The sequence below is a fragment of the Astatotilapia calliptera genome, chromosome 10 (assembly GCF_900246225.1).
Source record: "Astatotilapia calliptera chromosome 10, fAstCal1.2, whole genome shotgun sequence".
NCBI lineage: Eukaryota > Metazoa > Chordata > Actinopteri > Cichliformes > Cichlidae > Astatotilapia > Astatotilapia calliptera.
The window spans coordinates 20,679,157-20,701,176 of NC_039311.1; positions in this window are offsets into that span (position 1 = coordinate 20,679,157).

Genomic DNA, 22,020 nt, shown 5'->3' on the forward strand with positions numbered 1-22,020 from the left:
TTTCTCATGCCTTTTCACTGCGTCTTCCTGCTGAACCTTACTAGCTAACGGTAGCTATTGTTACCAGTGCTAATGTTAGCTCAGCATTCTGTATTCCCCAAATTCCACCAGCATGTTAAGTGACCTGCAGGGGGGCAGGAGACTGGACCATGTGTACAGTAACATCAAGCATACCTACAGAGCGACACCCCTCCCCCACCTATGACAACCTGACCAACTCTCTCTGCTTCTCATCCCTGGCCACACCCCTCTCAGGAAACAAACTCCTCCAAGCACTAGGGATGGGTATCGTTTAGGTTTTATCCGATACCGGTGCCAAACCGGTACTTTTGAAACGGTGCCGATGCTTAAACGGTGCTTAAACCGGTACTTAAAGAATGGAGAACACAAAATTGGTCCAAAAACCTCTCATGTTCAGCTGTTTTTTTTGTAAAAAGATAACAATGTTAGCCTTTTCTGCAGCTATAGGGCATATACTGTATGGTATCACTCTTGGCTGGAAGCAGTGCTTAAACAATGGAAAAAACACAAACTTTGTCCAAAAACCTCTCATGTTTAACTGCAAAGCTCTCCAGCGAGTAGTGCGGTGCTCTGAACGGATAATTGGAGGTGAGCTTCCCTCCCTCCAAGACATCTACAGGAACCGGTGCCTGAGGAAAGCGGGGAGGATCATCAAGGACTCCAGTCACCCCAGCCTTAAACTGTTCAGACTACTTCCATCAGGAAGGAGGTTCTGCAGCATCCGGTCCCGTACCAGCAGACTGAGAGACAGCTTCTTCCACCAGGCCATCAGACTGCTGAACACGTCATAGACACCTCAGCTTCACTACTGGAACTTCAACATTATGCACTCCACACTGTACAGTAATACCACTGTTTTGCACATGTCTCAACTCTGTATATTTTTATATATTTTATTTATTGTTGACTCTATTTAATTTGTAAAATATGTGTACACACACACACACACACACACACACACACACACACACGTAGAAAAATATTTAGTATACACATCCAGAAATGCATATACTATTATATATTGTACATATATTTATTAGTTTCAGATGTAGCCATTCTTGTATTTTGCAACTCTGTTGCTTGTGAAGCTTGCACACAAGAATTTCACTCACATGTGCTGTACCAATGTACCTGCACATGTGATGTGACAATAAAAGTGATTTGATTTGATTTGTTTTCCACAAAAAGACAGCTGCATGTAACTACCATGGTGTTTGCTAGTTCACCTTACATGCATTAATGTAATAACGTGGTTAACCTACTCAACGTAAATTATACACAAACAACATTAAGCTACTCACGCAGAGAAGAACGGCTGCTGCTGCATCAACATCCGTCATCATTTCTGCTACACTGGCAGGGCTAGGGGCCAGGACTCTCCTCTTCGGGTTTTTGGGGGATGCTGCTAACTCCGGGTCCGATAACAGGCACCACACCCGCAGTAGATGCGCTCGGTGTGAGGTCTCGCAGTAAGCTATCAAATACGGCGCATTTTTCGGCTTTTAAAAAAAACGCTATGCGTCGCCAGGTGTTTCATCGGATTTGAGGTGTTACCTCCTTTGACAGTATCACAGTATCAGCTTAAAGCACTTGTTGCAGGCTGCTGAGTTTGCATATTTTGCTGTGAAGTACAGCCAGACTTTTGACTGCTTCGCCTTGGCCATTTTTAATCTGTAGCTCTGCTCTAAAAGAACGTACGTACCTGGACCCGCCTACTATCCTCGGAAACGTAAAATGATTGCCTAGAATTCAAAGTGTATGACATCTCAGGAAAATAAAGCACCGAAATGTGCGCTGCTTTTCGGTCTGGTTACTACCGTTTATGTCAGAACCGTCATCATGGCACCGGATACCGGTACCCATCCCTACCAAGCACCCAGGTCATTAAAGCATGGGGCCAGATGATGCTCTCCTCCAGTAACAGGACTGTTTCAATCTGACAGACTGGTCCAGCTTTGAACAGCAGGACCTGAAGACCTTCACTCAGTCTGTCCTTTTTTACATTAAGTGCTCTGTAGAGGATTTGACACTGACTAAAACCTAACCGGAAACCTTGGATGATGAGTGAAGTACAAGCTCTGATCAAAACAAGTAACTCAGCCTTCAGGCAGAGGGACAGTTCTCTGTACAGCACTGCCAGAGCCAACCTGAGGAGGGGATTCAAACAAGGCAAGGAGAGCTACAGGAGGAGGATATAGGACTTTCTCTTCAACACCCAAGTTGAAGAGCCCAGAGCCCCCTAACCCCCTGAGAGTGGCGAACCCCAGGAGAGCTGCCTGCCCTGACCGAGGGGCTGTGGTTAAAGCCTGCCCAGACCAACTGGCAGGGATTCTCATCAGGCTGTTCAACTTCTCCCTGACTCATGCCACGGTTCCCACCTGTCTGAAGGCCTGAGGATGCTCTTCGTGGACTGCAGCTCAACATTCATTCTGTAGAACCTGTTAATACTGGAGGCCTGGACCCACTTACTAACAAACCTTCCATTGTTAACATTGTTCCCTATTGCTCTGTGAATAAACACACTGTAACTGATCGTTCCAAGTCCTGCATATTGAGTCCTACGGCTCTACTGACTATGACAAAAGTATTATTACTAACAATGACAAAAAAATCAGATCATTTGCAGATCTATCTGGCGTGTTCACTTGTTGGAATATTTTTTAAGCGCAAATCATAAAAATCACAAGAAACACACAATCTTCACCCTATCTTGTGAAAACAAATCTATTGTTCTTTCCTCTATACATTATATTATTTTTCTGTTCCTTCTGAGAATGTTACATTTGGCCTTCTTTACAATTTACTTAATATTACATTATGGTTAAAAATGTGTACAAATCCCAAAATAGGATCCGGAAAGCACAATGCATGGCTCTTATTTATTTATTTATTTTACATTACACACGTTTTGCTGTGGAAATGCATCTATCATAACAATAAATAATCTTCTTAAATTAAAAAAAAAACTATCACTGTTTTGGATTTGCATGAGCTTAGGATAATTGTATCAAAGATTGCCCAACTGTACTGTGTGTGTTCAAATGTGAGCCCTTTATAAGTGGACCTGCACATCTTCTACTGAAAGCAACAAAGAAGGCTACAGAAGAAAGGGATCACTGGCTTACAGCCAGCTTAAATAATTATAGTGTTTTGCTACATAAGCAGGTAATGCTAGCAAGTAATGGCTCTTCTGGACCCCCTTAATGCACTTAATGTATTTAAAATATGAACGTTTCATTCCTAACAAGAAGACAAGAGGCTGAAAAATCTATTTGGTCCTTAGTCAATCTATTTTATTGAGATAGTCAGTAAAGATGGTTGGTATAAAGTTGGTGTCACAGTGATATAAATGTGGCAAGACTTATAGATTATTAATGATGGTAGCAATATGGTGTAAAGTGTATTTCCGATAAAGACGAGTGGAAGGTAAAATCATTTATTTTTATTATCCTGTCATTTAATGTAGCATATAGGAGCGTGTTCACGTATTCTTTTTAGTTACTAATAATTGAGGGGTAAGTAAATATAGCTAACAGATACATAAAAAACTATTTTTTAAATAGTTTTGTGGCAAATTTGAAATGTAAGTACTATATCTCCTAATATTAAAGAGGTGAATGATTGATGTTTACTTAAATATGAAGCAGAAGACACCTTGATTGGTCATTAATTACACCGTCATTGAAACCTGCTGTGATAAGCAGGTTAGAAAGAGGAACAGATTTTCATTCTTTGAGGATTTCATTCTTTTGTTAAGTGATCAAGTGACCAAAGAAGAAGAAAAGAAGAAAAATAATGGCACTTTCTGCTGCCAATGTGAATAAACAGAAGCTAAATGTTTTTCTTTATTTTTCATGTTGTTGAAAATGGTGCACAGCTTGAAAAAATATAAAATATTTATAATAGAGGACAAGCTAATAACAGTATATCTCACCATGCAATTTCACCTACGTAATTTCAGTTGATTAGGCATGAGGTTAGTGCTTTTGTGTGGGTAGGTGCAAGGTTGCGAATTAAAGGTTCTATAAATAAGATTTTAAACTTTAATAAAGCAGCAACACACTTTGCTATTTAAAGAGAAATAGTATTAGAATACTGGCACTAATCTGAGCTCACCACACTTTTGAAGTGAGAACAACAGAAAACAACGTTCCCGTAGTCATGTTTGTTTTTTAAGACTGGATCACAAGGAAAAATGATAACATACATTTACAAATTAAACTTTTGTTACATCGTACCTGTAAAACAATTTTCTAAATGGCCACATACTGAACGACAGTCAGTCAACCGAGCTATTATTTGTCACTGGCTGCATGTGCCACACAATAATCACCATAATCCCATCACAGCAGCCTTGGCAGCTTCTGCCCGGCTGCTGAGAAGATGCTCATCTTTGAAGAGCTGGAGTCCAATCAGAAAAGGAGATGGGTATGAGGCATCAATTCACACCCTGTTGGGCCGCTCTCCAACATGTCTTGGACTGAGGCAGTGTGAGGCAGACTGGTGGAAACACAGAGACTGAGAGTTGCTGTGATGGTGGAAGCAGCTGTAGCAGTAGATTACCTTATGGGAGAAAAGCTGATTGATACAGAAAGATCGTTAGTTGGGAATTGCAGTGACTGTAACAAGAACAGTTTTGGGGGAGCTGTTGAGGGCACAAGTGTGTGGTGGTTTTGCGTGCAGACTTGCGCTATCATGATACAATCGATGGTTTGCTCACCCACTGGCATTCACTTATGCAAAGCACTCTTGAGGTCCCACCTCAGTATTTTAGCCTGGGCTGTTGACTGGGCCATTACAGTACTTATTTTCATCATGACTTTATGTAGTCTGAAACATCTTGCAGAGTGGGCATTTTGGCCCACCTTTCTTTATAATGTTGTTTGTTTATGCTCAGCTCTCTTAGGTTCCTGCTACAGCATTTTAATCTGATTGCGATCTAGACTTTGACCTCATTGCAACAACTTTATTCCCTTTCTTTTACAGTCATTCTGTTGTAGACTTGCCGCTGTGCTAAGGATCATTGCTTTGCTGCATGAGCCAATTAGTACAAAGCTTTAGTGTTTGTACAGATTTCTTCACTCTAGAATATTTTGAAAATCATGACCATGAATGTCTTACCACCACTGCCACCACTGTAATTTTCAGTTGGTATGAGGCGTTTGTGCAGATATGCTATTGTGTTTTCACCAAACATGGCACTGTGAATTATGGCCACACTTCTCCACTTTGGTTTTGCTTGTCCAAAGAACATTGTTCCACAAGTCATGTGATTTGCTTAGATGTATTCTGGCATGTTCTTTTTAACTATACTGTCATGACGTTTACCATATACATGCAAAGTAAGAGAGTAAGTAAGATGCAGCTCTTGGGTTTGTTGCAATTTCTCTGATCATTCTGATCAGTTTGAACTTGTGGACTTCTTATGGAAGCAGTAAAAGTGTACTTAGTTTTTGTTTTTTATAAATTTCATTTTTAACAATTGTAAATGAAGTCAGACATAGATTTTAGGCTGTTTGTTTAATTTCCATTGCAGTGGGAAAATGTTGTTGTGGAAAATGTTTAGAGACTGTTTACCATCTTTAGATCTGTACTTGAAGAGCAGAAACAGCATTTTTCTTATTGATCAAAGTACCATAAATTATCCACTGATTTTTGACAAGCTGTGGTATTTCAACTGGTGACAGAAAAATATACTTTTTGACTGAACAACTAGTTGGAAATGGAAAGACTTCACTAAAGGATGTTAATCTAGAATCGAGACAAACACGCGAATCAGGTAATTGTTCAGTTTCTTTTAAATTTCTCCAAGTCCTTAACTTTCGAAAAACAAAATCAGTATGCTTGTCTGTGCTCCTGATCTCTTGGCCTTTTTCCTTTTCTACTTGTTCCTTTAGTGCCACCTCTTAAATATGTATTTATTTATTTCCTGCTATTCATTTTTTAAAATTAAAGGTGGTGCATCTTACTTTACATCTAAATTGCCTTCTGGTTCTGCATCGCCTTTATATCCAGGAAGACAAAGCGTGACCCCTGACATGAAAGTGCCGCAGTAAAGGATGTTACCAATTGTGTAGATTAAATTTCCAACTGTACGTCCTATGAAATCAGTTAGTGTAGTGATCATGTATTATAGTCTGAAAGCATTTATGTTGTTTTCTTCAATAACTATGAAATATGTGAGTTGTTAACCTTTTATTTATGAGAGATACACTCAAACTTTACTTCTGACACACACAGATTTCTCTCTTTAAAAATGTGCTATTGTGTTTTCCACATGGCTATTCGTACTCCTCTTCCTTTTTCCGTTTGTCAGGTCGCCCAGTTAAATAGCACTGAAGTGAATTTTCAAGATCTTCTAGCTTGCCAATTTTATAGCCTGCAGACTCCTTTAGAGGACATCCTTGATAGAATAAAGAGAATTCTAAAGTAGACGTGAGAGTGACTTGTTTACACTCAAGCCCCACTAGTTATCCCTGAGACTGTTGACTTCATTATCTAACAACTCCTCAAGGAGGTAATGAAATAATGTGTGAATCACGATGTGTGTGTGTGTGTGTGTGTGTGTGTGTGTGTAAGAGAAAGAGAAGGAGATAAAAGGAAGGCCAGAGTGGACGCAAGCTTTGACTTCTCCAAATGTTTTACATGATGACAGGATGATCGATCGTATCATATAGATAGCCTGCAGCCGTAATGTGGCATTTTCTACCTAGCTGCTACTCAAACAACTGTCAAACTCAAACGGTCTCATTTATGTTTTAAACCACACAAATGCAGCAGTTTTTTTCCTGTGGCTAGACTATATTGGCATTAAGTTCTACCTTGGTATCTGGAGAGTATGATCATTCCTATTTTTAGCAAATATGCTAAGATACCGATGAGGAGGAGCTAGCTGAGCCTAGAATATTTTGTGTTCAGATCTAATATCACTGAGTCAGTCAACACAAACAGACCACCTCTATCCAGGTTCAGTGCTGGATGGATGTAATTATTCAGTCTTTATTTATATTTATTATATATCCAAACTTCCACAATACCTCCCCATAAGTAAGTCTTATCTGCTAGCATAATGTGATGTCACGTTTGGCAATGTTTACTTTTTGAACAATAATCTGCATTCAAGTTTTTAATTACTGATGAAAGAGGAAACTTTGAATTCAATTAAGGTCTTTTTTTAAAATTTTAGATTACCCAAATCGGCAAAATGGCATTATTGTATGACATATTACCCGCTCATCTCCTGTCATAAACATTTTATTGTAAAGACACACGTTTTCTTGTACAGTGAAACTCTTAATTTGCTGTCCAGAACCAGTAACAGAAAATTCCATATATAAAATACATAAATAGAATAAATGATATTTATCATTTAATTTAAAAACAATAAAAACAGCAAATAAGAAATATAAGATCTTCACAAAATATAACTATACAAATAAAAAACTCTGAGCTGCAATAAGAGATGTACTTGTTTATGTAATTAACCACACTGAGTAGACAGGAGTGACTGCACAATTATGTGTGTGCAAACATAGAAACAGACAGTCGTAGATTGAGGTAGACCAAGGTTATCAACCCCTGTCAGGTGTTTAGGAATCTAATGACAGTGAGGAAGAATGAGTTCTTTAGTATACAGGTTCTAGATTTCACACTTCTATCCCTTCGGCCTGAGGATAGAAGTATACAGCCCATGTCAGGGTAGGTAGGGTCCTTGAGGATGGGGGTATCTATCCTCTGGGGTCTGCGATGTTAGTTGCTCTGCAGAGAAGGCTGTGGAGTGCTAATGATCTTTTAAGTGTCTTTATCTTTTCCCTGTCTTCAATAGTGACATCACCTTCATCTTCTTTTTCTCTTTTGGTATTTCTTATTGGCCATGAAAGCTGATCATAGGGGAACACTTCCTACTGTCTTTTCTGTTATGCCAACTACCTCAATGTACAAACCTCCTCAAGAGTCTTAATGATTAAAGCGAGGCAGGGAGCGAGTGTCACTTGAGTGGAGTCCACTGCAACAGAGGGAGAGGAGGATTATTGCCAGGCAAAGACTGTTAAGGTAGCCTTTTCTTCAGAGCGTGGGTGAGGAATGCTTAGAAGAGAAGCGTAGAGCAATAAATTCAGAGGTGGAGTGAGTGTCAGAGAGCATGAAGAACCAAGATATCAGACCTTCTCTGTCTTTCCCAGCATTCCAAGGGGAAGCGGCGAGCAGGAAGGAAGGCAGGAAAAGTCTTATGCTATATCCTGAGTGCTGTGGAGAAGCGTTGAGCAAAGAGAGAAGTGAAGAGGCTGGCAGGGAAGTGTTCAGCAGTAGTGGGATGGCAGAGTACACCAGCGAAACCAGAAGGGTCACAGATGCAACGCAGAGGAAACTGGAGACACAAGGAATAACAAGGTATGAGCTCAACACGAAGGCCGATTTACCATCGCGGTTTAGCAGATGATCCGGTGGGGAGTGGAAGACTGAGCTGGTCTTAAATGCAGGTCTGCTCATTACGGCTGATCCATTACAGGTGAGAGGAGGCTGGAGCGGGAAGCAGAACTCCGCCCCACAGAGCGAATCCTGGCACAGGAACCAAAGTGGAAAATTACACCAAAAAACCTAACACTCAACCCAGACCGTGACAATCTTAGCATCTTTAACACAACTGCTTTAAGCTCCTCTACTGTCTTATTTTCAAAGGTGCCATCTCCAACCCGTATACCACAGCTGGCCTCAACTTTTTCTTTTACTCTTGCTTCTTTTTTTTCTGCCCCAAATCACTCCCGAGATTTTTATCCATCCACTTAACGCTGACTGCACCCTCAGGGTGTGCAGAAGAGAGGTGGACTATTTTAACTCAACCACCTTCACCACTTTCGTTCCTTATATTCTGTTGTCCTCAGTCTCAATCAAACACACTCCTGCTCTCAGTACGGATCACAAAGTCATCTGCTAACATGACAGTTCACAGAGACTTTTACACGGTCTTGTCTGTCAGTCTGTCCACCAGCATGCATCGTGATTTGTCCGATGTAGCTGTGTAAACAAAGACTGGGTGATCGAATGGTATCATCGCTTATAAAAGGGTCCAATCAATACTTCTTACATCATAATGCACTTGACTATAAAATGGATAAATTGAGGAAGAATAAAAACTTCATATACTCTCCTTTTCTATCTCACACACAGGCTACTGCAACACTTTTGATCAACTCTGGTTTAAGATTCATCTGGAGTTTTAAGTGTGAAATTGTGCATTATGAAAATTATGCATAGCTCAAGGCTCAGTGTGTGATACAATTGGGAAAATTAAGTTGCCAAGTTGGGAATCTGTTTTATATACTTCAAAGAGCAGGAGGGGGTGCAGAAAGGAGAGACAGAGAGAGAAAGAGCGAGAGAGAGGAGAGCGAGCGAGCGAGCGAGGAATGGAGTGTTGTCCCTGTGTGAGTGTTTAGAAATGGACTTCTTGTCTGCAGACACTCTGGGTGCTCTGCTGACTCTGACTTCTCCCTTTTGCAAGTTAACCTCCAGCTATCCAGCTAAAAGTGAACTTGCAAGCTGATCTGAAGTGACAGCAGAAGAGGCTTGAGAGAGCGGAGGAGTTACTTCTGAGAATAGAGCTGGTGTGGGATTCAATCAGAGACTTCTCATGACAGAAGCTACTATGTTTTAAAATTTCATGAGCAATTCACATTTCTGGAAGCTGGTGAGCTAGTCTATCGTTTTTTTTTTGCCTCAATTTAATTTCTTAGTAGCCGATGTAAATATAACAGAAAGCCAGTAATATTCTTTAGCATATATCCTGAGAACTTAACACTTTCCTGAGTTTGTCCAAAGTGTTGTTCTTTTTACGCAGTACTGCAGGATAGAAAGACTTAATTATCCAAATTCTGTGATCTTTTGCAACAGCTTTTGATAGTGGTCACATCATTATCTGACAAATACTCAAAAAAACGTGCCGCCTATCACTTATAAGTAATGCAGTTTTTTATAAAAGCATATAAGTATATAAAATATAATGTCATGAAAAATAGAAATTCTAATTTTGAGTCTGATTCCAGGATTTTTTTTCAAATCAGGTATAAGTTTATAAGTTTGTTGGTCCGTGTTTTTATTTTGACATTACCATGGAGGCATTGGGTATGTAAGAAGACCAAACTTTTAAATAAATTCTTAGGCCTTATTAACACATGATCAAATAAAAAAACAGAATCAATTAAAAAATAAATTAGGGTTCGAGTACTAATTTCATTGGAAAATACAGCTTTATAGTGATAATGCTCTAGCAGTACAGATAACTAACCATTTTGAGATTAATCATCTCCTTCGTCCACAGGCAAAAAACAAGTAAAAGTTCAGTAAATAAAATAAAATTGCAACTTATTTGGTACCAGAAGTGATCCAGTGGTGTTATCTGGGTGTTTCTGAGTGGGCTGGGATCTCTTTTCCACTTGCCCAAGGACCTGAATAAATGTATGAATTCTTTTGTAGCACGTTTTGTAACAGAAAGCTGAGCTCAGTTGTTCTTTTCGTTGATTGGATAATAGCCTCACTTCAATTACGCCACCTGGTTACCTTGCCTAGTAACCAGCTTGTGGCATTGGATTTGACAAAGACCTATGTGGGTTTCTTGAGTGAGTTTAGATAGATGATGTAGTAAGTTCCCTTTGAGAGACATAATACACACTTTCTAAAAGTGGACGACAGTTTACCATAATGATAAAGAGTATTGTTCATTACGGGCTATTAAAATACATTTATAATAAAACTGCTGTCCATGTGTCTTTATATTTACTAACTATACAAATGTATTATCTATACGCCAAATAAAAAAAAGGAAATAAATAAAACAAAAATGTCTAAAATATGAATCATTTACACACCAGACGCATAAAATTTGTGCAAATATTTAGTGGGTTACAAATATTTTTTGGACACATGATGCTAGGTGCTAGACTAATTTTCTGGACAAATTTTAAAGCTCGATTTTTCAGATCTGAATAAATTGATCTGACCACTGCATTTGGCAACAACTGCACTCTAGCTCAAAGCATGCCCCGCTACTGAATATACAAATAGTATAAATAAAACTAGTTTACCTCAAGCATTGAGCTAGATGCCGTTCCAGGTCAATCAGCTCTCTCAAATTATTTTCCAGACTTGTTAAATGTGGTCCCAACTCTGCCAACGAGAGCTCAAACTGCCCCACTGACATCCTGAAATATGGATGAAACCGACCATGATTCAGCATCAACTCCCGGCTCAAACCATGATATTCACCCTGCTTGGAGCTCAAAATCTCTTTTTTTTCCTTTTCTTGTTTAGAAAAATCAGCACCAGCACCATCCAGAGAATGGATTTTTAACAAAAATGCAACACACTTGTGTATATATTATACAACAAGTACTAGCCTACTAATGCTTCTCTGTTTTTTTCACTGGAACATCCTAACCTTGATGAGTGACTCTCAAAAATTTTTTATATAATAAGTAACTGCTCTGTTTTGGCTTCTGAAAACAATTCACATCATTAGGCAAACCTATAGTTAGCTGCTAACGGCTAGCTGTTTCCAGGTTGCAGTTTATCAGCTAATAATAATAATAATTATAATAATAATACTAATAATAATAATAAATGTTATTTAAAAAGGCGCCTTTCAAAACACTCAAGGACACTGTACACAGCAGAATACAGATAAGCAATGACAACAACAAGCATAACAATTTACAAAATTATAAAGATAAAATGTAGAGCTTTGGGTTTGTGTAATTGGTGACACACTTCCTCAAAAAAGATTTCTAGGCAACCAAGCTAAACAATGACAGTGTCATTTCTCCATTACCAACAGCAAACACAATATCCCTGTAACTTTGGTCAAAACAAGGTTTGACTGCAATTTCTATAAATAGTTAACAAAAGGTAAATTATATGACATATGAAAGAAGTTATTTGTCAGTGTTTGCAAGTTCTGCATACAGTTAGGTTCATATATATTTAGACGCTGACAAGTTTTTTGTTTTTTTTTTATGTTTAAAGAAACATATCAGTAATAGTTATATAATGGACATGGACATGCTATGTAGACTCTGTAGACCTTTACTTGAGGGTATCCAAATTCAAATTCAAATTGGATAAAGGGTTTAGGAGTTGTGCATTGTGCATTGTTAAAGGGACCAAAGATAATTCGACAATGACTCAAAGGCTGTTGCATGGGCAGGTGTGGGCAATTCCTTTGCTATGTTGTTATTAATTAAGCAGATAAAAGGTCTGGAGTTGATTTGAGGTGTGGTGCTTACATTTAGAAAATTTTGCTGTGAACAGCCAACACGTGGTCAAAGGAGCTCCCCATACAGATAAAACAACATCCCTAACCTGCAAAAACAGAAAAAAAAAACCCATCTGAGAAATTGCTACAATATTAGGAGTATGTACAAAACTATACAAGTATATACAATAGTAGGAGTGGCAAAATCTACAGTTTGATACATCCTGTTCACTGAAAGTTCACTGGCGAACTCAGCAACGCAAAATGACCTAGACTTCCAAGGTAGACAACAGAGGAGAAACACCTTCACAACAGCCATCCAAGTGAACAATGCTCTCCAGGAGGTAGGTGTATCAATATCCAAGTTCATCATAAAGAGAAGACTGCATGAAAGTAAATACAGAGATTTCACTGCAAAGTGCAAACCACTCATAAGCCTCAAGAATAGAAAGGCTAGATTGGACTTTGCTAAAAAAACAAAAACAAAAACTCATTCTTTGGACAGACGAAACCAAGATAGACCTCTACCAGAATGGTGGCAAGTAAAAAGTATGGAGAAGGCGGGAAACAGCTCATGATCCAAAGCATTACCACATCATCTGTAAAACATGGAGTCAAATTGATAAGGCAGCATTTCATAATACAGATGGATGTTGACCTAAAATTTATAGCCAAAGCAACCCAGGAGTTTATTAAAGTGAAGAAGTGGCATACTCTTGAATGGCAGAGTCAGTCACATACGTATGCATTTCACTTATTGAAGACTAAACTTCGGACAGAAAGGCCCACAAACAAACAACAACTGAAAGCCGCTGCAGTAAAGGCCTGGCAGAGCATTAAAAAGGAGGAAACTCAGCATCTGCTGATGTCCATGATTGCAAGGCTTCAGGATGTCATTGCCAGCAAAAGGTTTTCAACAAAGTATCAGAAATGAACATTTTATTTTTAGTTATTTAATTTGTCCAATTACTTTGAGCCCCTGAAATGAAGAGATTGTGTTAAAAATGCCTTAGTTCCTCATCTTTTTGTTCATCCCACTGAATTAAAGCTGAAAGTCTGCACTTCAACTGCATCTGAGTCGTTTCACTTTAAAATTCATTGTGGTAATGTACAGAACCAAAAAAGTTGTCTCTCTCCTAATATTTATGACCCCTAACTGTATTTATTTAAAGTCCATTCTTGCGTATGTTTGGCACTTTTTTTTCCACTTGAAGTGGTGAATTCTATATGCCCTTAGTGGTTATTTTAAGTCCTTTATCCTTATGGGAAATAACTACAGAATGACACCAATATATAATGATACTCATATTCCCCACATAATCACTTTAAAGCTGAATGTGAATTTTTTATGTCTCAGCTTTTGCCTTATTTTAAGGGCCAAATAAAAGCAGAGGATTCCTAGAAACAGAACAGGCTTTTGTCATGTCCAGTGCCTGTCTTTATTCAAATGAGTCTCTTTTGAATAAAGACAGTAAGAAGATACAAAAATTTGTCAGGTCCAAGAGAAGGAGAGAACATTCATGACACATCATAAACTGCTGTTGTGAATAACAACAGGAGCACAACCGGAATGTATTATTAGAACTACAGCATAAAACTAGTAATGGTCAATTGAAGGAGTTCTCAAACTCTTTTCATCTGTGGTCCTTCGATTTTGATGCATTTTCTTGTGTCTTTGTCCTTCATTGTGCTATATATTTTTCATTTAGAATCCTATTTTCAGCAGTGGTCATATTACCCAGTGTCTGCAGGAACGCACCAGACCATCATTTGCTAGTATTGCGTGGCTGAATAGACTCCCATTTCCTGTCTTCTCCTCAGTGCGGACCTCTTTATGAAGCGAGTGACAGTGCAGATGGTCAAAGAATCACTGTGACCAGGAGCACACAAGTGATTAATTAAGGTTTGTAGAATAGTGATGTGACTATAGTTTGGGTGTGTGTGACTATTAGCTGCAAATGTATTAATACCCGTGACATGAATGACAATATGCCTCTGTTTGTGCATGTTTGCACACACTTAAGTGTTCTGTTTGTGAACAGCAGTGGTATGAACTCATTTGCTTTATAAATGAACGCTATTAGTGAAAGTAGATGGTATAGTACTTGAATGGGGGAAGACAGCAAAGCAATCATAACTGTTAGCTTGCCAAGTACTCAATATACTGTATCTAAATTAAACTCTGAATGATATCACTGAGTGCATTACAGCAGGGGTAGGCAACATGGTTTTAGGATCATTGGACAGGGAAGTAGTCCTTAACAGCCTTTCAGCGTATTGTCATATTGTCATAGGGTGTGAGAGGGAAATAGGTTTGTTTTAAACTTGAGTAAATCTAGCCTCTAACAGGAAGCTTTAGCTCATCTCAGGACTTTTTGGACCCCTTTAGGTGCATAACATCCATCTGTCCATTTTCTTCCACGTATTGTTGTCAGGATTGTGGGAGGGGCAGCTGTAGGGTATATCCTGGACAGGTTGCAGGGCATGGGCTCAGAGAGACAGTCAGCCATTCACGCTCATATTCACAAATATGGGCAATTTAGATTCACCAATTAACCTAACCCCACTAGTTGCATGTCTTTGGACTGAGGAAGGAAGCTGGAGTACCTGGAGAGAACCCAGACAGACGCAGGAAGAACATGCACACAGCAAGGGTCTGGCCAGGTGGTGGAGCTGAACAACAGTGCTAATCACCAAGCCTTGTGCTGCCCAGGTTAGTGACATAAAAACATTAACAGAAAAGCAGAAAAGCAGAAAAGAAAGATCCTAATGTTATCCTAATAAAAACAAGGCCATCGTAAATGTATGGCTACCTCTCAATAATTCCCAATTTACACTTGCTGTTCTTGCTGTTGCAAATGACACTGGATGACAAGTGATATCAAATCCGCTCTCACAAAATGTGCTTTGGTGCCATTTTAGACTGTATTGTTTGGCAGGCCACTGCTGGATCAAAGACACAATGTTAAAATTGTGTCAGTTTTTATTTCCATTTTAATTTATTTCTTTTTATTTTCCATTTTAATGGCTTAGAACAGAACCGCAGAGATTCATAGATTATAGGAGATGAGACTTTTTTGGAAAAACTGCAATTAATTTGTCCCCAGTTTTGAGTTTTTCTCATATACCAGGGTTGTTGTAAGCAGAGATGGGCAGTAACGCATTACAAGTAGCTTGTTACTGTAATCCAATAACTTTTTTCAAGTAGCAAGTAATGTAACACTTAGACCCCCGGAGAGCAGTCATTTTGGTTTTCTACCTTAGACCCCCGCGGAGTCATCATTTTGCGTTTCTACCTTTAAAAGCTGGAGAGCAGTCAGTCAAATGCTGGAGTCATTCATATGTATATTAGGTCGTTACCTAGGAATTCTGGAGGGAGGGGAGTGGGGGTGAGTGATTGAGGGGGTGGGGGAGTGGAGTGTTTCAGTTTGCCATCTTAGGGAGAAATCAACACATGTCCTTTGTATGTCCTTTGTTGCTGACATTTATTGATGAAAACAGTACAAAAAACCAACCATTTGTACACATATTTACAAATAATGATAAAAAGTGAGTGAGTACATTTCAACATTTTCAGCAATCACTCACAATCCTGGCACTGCCACGGTATCTGTCGTTGGAACCCTGTAAACCCCCCGCAGTCGGTAAATGGCTGCTGGTCAGCAAACCTGGGAAACCCACAGATAATTGGAACTATGGCACGAAACCGCTTCCAAGACATCATGCAACACCTACGCTTTGATGACAAGTCCACCCGCAGTGATCGAGCAAAGACTGATAAGTTCGCTGCAATTTCCAGTGTGTGGGGATCATTTGTCACCAACTGCATCACGTGCTACAACCCTGGTCTACATATCACCGTTGATGAACAGCTTTTCCCATCAAAGACTCGGTGCTGTTTCCTGCAGTATATTGCAAGTAAACCGGACAAGTTTGGGATCAAGTTTTGGGTGGCCTGCGACCTAAAATCCAAGTACATTTGCAATGTCTTCCCATATCTTGGCAAGGACCCCAATCGTCCCAGTGGGGAGAGACTTTCTGAAAATGTAGTAATGAGGCTGATGGAACCATTCCTAGACAAGGGCAGAAATGTTACCACGGACAATTTCTTCACATCGCTTTCACTTGCGCAAAAACTTCTTGGACGGAAAACCACCATCCTCGGCACAGTCAACAAGATTCGCAGGGAAATTCCTCAATCCACTAGACAGACAGATCGCAATGAATTCACCACTCAGGTATGTTGCAGGTCTTTTGTGGTTCTATGTTTATGTGTTTCATTGTGTGTAAAAGGGCTATGGAAATAACAATTTATCTTATTTCTTAGGTGTTTTCAACCTCTGCTGCCACGCTGACGGCGTATGCGGCCAAACGGAAGAAGACAGTCTATATTCTTAGCAGCATGCACAGCGTGGTTCAGACTGATAACACTACCAAAAGGAAGCCAAACACTGTCACCCTTTACAACAAAACAAAGTGTGGCGTGGATGTGATGGACCAGATGGTTCGGGAGTACACTGTCCGCAAAGGAACACGGCGCTGGCCAGTCGCCGTGTTTTATAACATGATTGACATGGCAGCACTGAATGCACATGTGCTGTATCAAGCATGCACCGGGACGAAGGAAAGACGGGTGGACTTCCTGGTGGAGCTTGCAAGGGAGTTGGCTCGCTCTCATGTAGCTGCGAAGAAGGCAAGAAAAGATCAGTTGCTTCGGACACAACCCTCCACACCGAGCCCTGGAAAAAGGGCCACGTGTCAGGTCAAACACAGATGCAAAAAAAATCAGGCCACTGTGCGATGTGTTCACTGCTACAGGTACACATGTGGTAAATGCAGACGACAGATACCGTGGCAGTGCCAGGATTGTGAGTGATTGCTGAAAATGTTGAAATGTACTCACTCACTTTTTATCATTATTTGTAAATATGTGTACAAATGGTTGGTTTTTTGTACTGTTTTCATCAATAAATGTCAGCAACAAAGGACATACAAAGGACATGTGTTGATTTCTCCCTAAGATGGCAAACTGAAACACTCCACTCCCCCACCCCCTCAATCACTCACCCCCACTCCCCTCCCTCCAGAATTCCTAGGTAACGACCTAATATACATATGAATGACTAGCCAATTTAGCTTCCACTTCCAGCATTTGACTGCTCTCCGGCTTTTAAAGGTAGAACGGTAGAAGCCTGGAAATCCCAGTGGTAAGGGATTACTATTGCCAAAAAGTAATTAGATTACTGTTACTTTCCAATTAACACGCTGTGGTACTGCATTACTAAACTGCCATGATTTTGTTTGTGAGAGTGTCTCATGACAATGACGTGCGACGTCTGCGGCAGCAACAGACGTGTGTAGATCAACAATGGATAATATGGAGTGCGGGAGAGAGTATGACCGTGCAGCGTTTAAAGCGTGGACGCACTTACATTACTTTATGTTTTATTCCGTGAAAAGTGACAAAAACATTAGCGTCCACTGTACATTCTCCGTGGGAAGAAAACTTAAGAAAGAAAAATTAAACCTTAAATCTGAGCAAGCACCTTGCAAGCCGCCACAGGAATGAGAAACCCCCGAATCTCCCCACTGACACAAAAACACAAAACATTATTTTATTTTATATACTGGACTATGCAGAAAATAGGTTTAAATGTCAAAGACAGTTGCATATAATTAAATTTTTGCTTGATGCAATGTGCATAAAATTAAAAGGAAAACTATATATAATAAAACAATTTTTAGAAAGAGGTTTTCCATTTGATTCACTTTTATATGATGGATTATGCATAAAAAAAGAATTGGGCTGAAAGGTCTATTGCTTTATAACATATTCAGGTTATGCATCATGTTTTTGAAAAGTAACTAAGTAACAAATTACTTTTGAAAATAAGTAATCAGTAAAGTAACGGGATTACTTTATTGGAGAAGTAATCACTAATTAGTAACTAATTACTTTTTTCAAGTAACTTGAGCTGTGGCAGCGTCACCGTGTACATGCAAAATGACTAACAGATAGCATACAAGATCATTTTGCTGTCAGTTCCTGGACAAACACCAGAAACCTGGAATCACATCTGAGATTTTGCAGTTGTTGACTACATGATGTCTTTCTAAGGAGTATTCCTAAATCAGTTTCCTACTTTTTATTACAATATGCTTTCAAATTCTATTCCTTAAAACTGTTCCGTGTGAATTTTTTTAAAGCTCTTGAACTGTAACATAGTGGCAACATCTGCTGTGTTGCCAACTGCTATGTGAAGGCCTCAAAAACCATGTTCTTTTTCTAAAAAAAGAAAAGATGATACTTCTGACAGATCTGTCAACACCTGTGGTTCCTGTTTATAATATGGGTTTTCAGATACTGCTGAGAAATGCATCGGAAAACCAGTTTGTATATATGTAGACAGTGCAGCCAAACAAACGCACTTTGTTTTCATTGCTTTAATGAAGATATAAGCCAATAACTTTCCTTTTTTCCATAACGCCACTAACAACCGTAATTAGATTTTGTGCTGCACATAGTGTCAGTAAATTTTTACAGAAGAGACAAAAAGCAAGAGTTATATTGCTGAGAGGCTGGTGGTGTGCAGTCTATGTACAACCAGACTGTGGCTTTTGGTGTAGGAGAGGGGGCAGGTATTGCCGAGGCTCAAATCAAATAAGCAGGAATGTTGAATTGCATGTCAACACTGTGGCAATGCAATGTGAATCTAAAATCTCCTAACCGTTCACCATCGACAACGAGAAATGATTACACTGACAGGTCATTTTGTAATGAAATAAATTGTGTCATTCTATTTACTAATTCTTTGACTCAGAGAATCAGTCCTTGAGAACACAGATGAAAACTGACTGTTCAGAGAGGCTTTGTAAAGTGAAACTGCCAGAAAAGGAAAATGTCAAATTAAAAAAATATAGCTTGGGGATTCAATATAGACTGTGTGCTGCTTACGTTAGTAAAAAGAAGTACTCTTATACTTTTGGGTAGAAAGTTCAGAGCACCTTGGGTTTCTCTTTTTGTTTAAAATCAATCACTCCTTTCTGGTTGAGGTAACATTTATATGGCAGTTCTGCTTTTTAGAGTCTCATAGTTACAAATGTAGTCAGAGGATGCTTTCCTCTCTCTCTCTCCGTTTGGTTTCCTGGCGATAAAGCCGCAATCGATCATGCCCATACTGGCATTTTCCAACCCCTCCCTGATTTCGGACCTATACTGATCAAGTATGCTGGAGACTACACTCAACTGCTGTTCGTTTTTGTTTCTCCAGCACTTGTAACTTTCCTTTCCTTCTCTCTTTTCTTCCCACAACCTCTTTAATGCATCTTTTATTCGTTCCATTAGCCACAAGACAGCAATGGTTATTGTAAGAACAGTCCCCAGAGATCAGCTGTGAGCAGAACGCAGTGTTCTCCATTGTTTGCAAATTCAACATGCAGCACAGAAGATTACACAATTAGCTCCAAGATTTTCTCAGTAACAAAGAATATTCTGATTGCAGCTATTGGGTTGAGGAGCCTTTCCCCACAGGGTGAAGGTGTGCTCTTAGCTTAGCTTTGTAGGATCCAAAGGAAAGGGGGGAAAATGGAAAAAAGGAGATGCTAAACTTGATTGTTCTGACTATTCTGACTGATTTATAGCTCAGGAGCTACTTTTATCTTATAATTTGCATTGATAAATGTGTAAACAGGGATATATGTATGTAAATGTATGCATTGGCATTCATGAGCATGTGTTGTTCTTTTTGTTTATGTAGTGTGACGAACACACTACAGGAGAGGGCCCAAGTGCAGGACACATGGAGGCTGTGTAAAATCTGAAATCTTATAGTTAATCAAAAACAAGCAGTGGTCATACCAGACAGAGCTAAATGCAGAGCATTCAAACAACAAAGGTCACATGAGAAAATACAAGCAAAGCAACAGAAACACAAAAACTGGGAAATAATAGCTGGAAAAGCTTGAGTAAGGAAACAAGAGTACAAGACAAACAAGAAAATGAGAGGTGGATGTATAGTATATATGCTAAGAAACTCAGTGACAGGAGCATATAACAAACCAGCAATAACAGCATTTTTAAGGATTCCTACACATGTAAGTCTACATAATGAAGGGAGGGAGGAACAAAGAGTCATTATCATCCGAGAGTCACACCTGTAATTTCTGCCGTCGCTCATATAAGATCTTATTTTCTACTTTTCCCTTGGTTGATTGACACATGCTCATCCTTTAATGCAAGATTTCACATATGATTGTGTTATGTGTTCAGTCTGTATAAGTACAAAGAGAAAAAGAAATGGTAACGATGTCAGGTTAATTCCTTGTCCCTCTAATAGGCTGATCTTTCTTGTAATAAGCCTCAGTATTGTTTACCCAATTAAAGAGAGCACACAGTGATTGAAAGCATTTCACTGTAATATCAAAGGTTGGGCTTTATAATAGGGAATGTTTCTGCATTTCATCAATAAATGATAACAGTAGGCAAGGTGTTAAATTATTTAGCATTCTTAACTTTGTGTAGTGTGGGTGCACGTTAGTACCACTTTTAATTGGGATAAAAGCAGCTCAGATGTGATGGACCCTGTTTCATTGCCTCCCCTTAGACACCTTCTATCTTTTCCTTCGTTTGCCATATATGAAAGTCTTGAGGATCATAAGGTAAAAGTTTTGGATTTTTTTCACTCTTATTGTGGACAGCCTTTAGAAAAAAAATGCAATCCACATATTTTTACTTGTGCCTATGTGGATTTTTTTTAAAGCTATCCATGTTTGGGTAATTATTAGCTCACAATTTATTCATTTCTATATTAAAATGCAGCAAGTTTACATGTTTAAATGTAGTATCCCACTGAAAATGTTTGAAGTTGGTTAAAACAGATTTTATGGTCCTCTAAAACCACGCATTTTACTGGAGTTCAGCTCGGGTGTGTTCACACGGATAGAGGCTGCTGTGATAAGTGACACAGAAATGCTGATTCAACATTCTCTTTCGCGTTTCACTACTTAATTCTCTATTCTAACACACTTAGCATCTAATGAATTCACAGCTAAAGTGTTATTTACAACCAAATTCAAAATGTGTCACTACAAAAATGTTGCTCTTTCAAAGTGAAAAGTTGTATTTAATGAGTTGCTTCATTGTGACACTACTTGGTATTCAAGAGGAAGCCCAAAAGTTCTCAACTTTCAGTGATGCATAATGAACGAGTGGAAAAGAAGCTCTGAGCTGATTTGAAATTGGACTGTGGTGAAATGGTGAATCTATTAGATGAAAAGTGAGGGGCACAGCTGTGCTCGAAGTCAAAGAGCGATCAAAGTCTAACTTTTATCTGACATATTACTGCAGTTGGAGCGAGGGACAGAAGGACTCACACCAGTAAGGATGAAGGAAGGAAACTGAAGGAAGAAAAAAAGAGCTAAAATATGCAGTAGATGGATTATGTGCATTGAGAGAGAGAGAGAGGCACATTAGCCTGCGAAACACAGGAAGAACAGCATTTCATGCTCTTCTGCTCCAAATGTCATGGTATTGAAGCATAAATGTTTAAAGATTGCCAGAAAATTGATATTTCTTCACACAAGTAAACCCTTCTTCTGCGAGAAAGAACTCGGTCATCAGTAAGTTATTTAACTGATTACAGAGTTTGCCCCAGACATGAGGAGACAGCGTGTGGTTTAGCAAATGAAAGAAAATAGTGATAAATGTGTAGGCACTATCATTGACCCTAAATAATAAGGCGTTACAGCCTAACTTGTTA